Consider the following 897-nt stretch of genomic DNA (forward strand, 5'->3'; position numbering starts at 1 on the left):
TGAAACTAAACTCAATCTAAAATTATAAAATCAATGGTATATATTACTTAAAAAAATATACTTAGTATTGTTTACTATTGAAACTAATTCATAGAGATTTTGAAATTTCAAATTGAAACTTGCATTGACTATACATGTTACAAAAAATGGCATGAGTAATAGTACTAATATTAATATATTTTTATTCATAAACAAAATTATCCACTAATGAACCAATAATGAATGATTAATATAGGATAAGAATACAAAGCTGCTGCCATATTATTTGACTCACAATAAATTCTCTGAACACTATATTTACTAATTCCACGTGGTAGATGTTATTGCCAGCATTGTTTAATCATATGCAACAAGAAGTAAGGACTAGTGTTACATTATTTATTTATGAATTTCTATATTTGAAAAATAATACCTAAATGAAGCACAATTTATTTCAATATTTATTTTGTGTGTGTCTCTCTCACACTCATTTTCAAAGGTGAGGCCAATGATAAGAAAGGAGCATGCACAAACCCTTGTATGTGCAAAACTGCAAATGCATTGATTCACTTACATGTACTACAAATTAAGGTAAGGAAAGAATCTATGGTCCCCATCAAATTTTGTTTATGCAAATAAAATGGAGGGCTAATAAGGTAGAGTTCCTCACTTTTCTTTCTCTTTTTAAAAAAAAAAAAAAAACAATTTAACTTTGTCATTTGAAATGGGCCAAAGAGCGCCCCAAAAAAATAAATAAATGGTGAAATATATTAAAAACCTAGAAAATTCATGTATATCCCAATAACCACGAGATCTAGCACAATTGATAGTTAGGTGTAATTTTTACTAATATAAAAAAATCTTTTGATTTGAATTTTTTTTTTCCAAAAAGAAACCTTGTCTTAGCTCATTGTGCTT

This window comes from Arachis ipaensis, chromosome B06, assembly GCF_000816755.2.
Source record: "Arachis ipaensis cultivar K30076 chromosome B06, Araip1.1, whole genome shotgun sequence".
Lineage (NCBI taxonomy): Eukaryota > Viridiplantae > Streptophyta > Magnoliopsida > Fabales > Fabaceae > Arachis > Arachis ipaensis.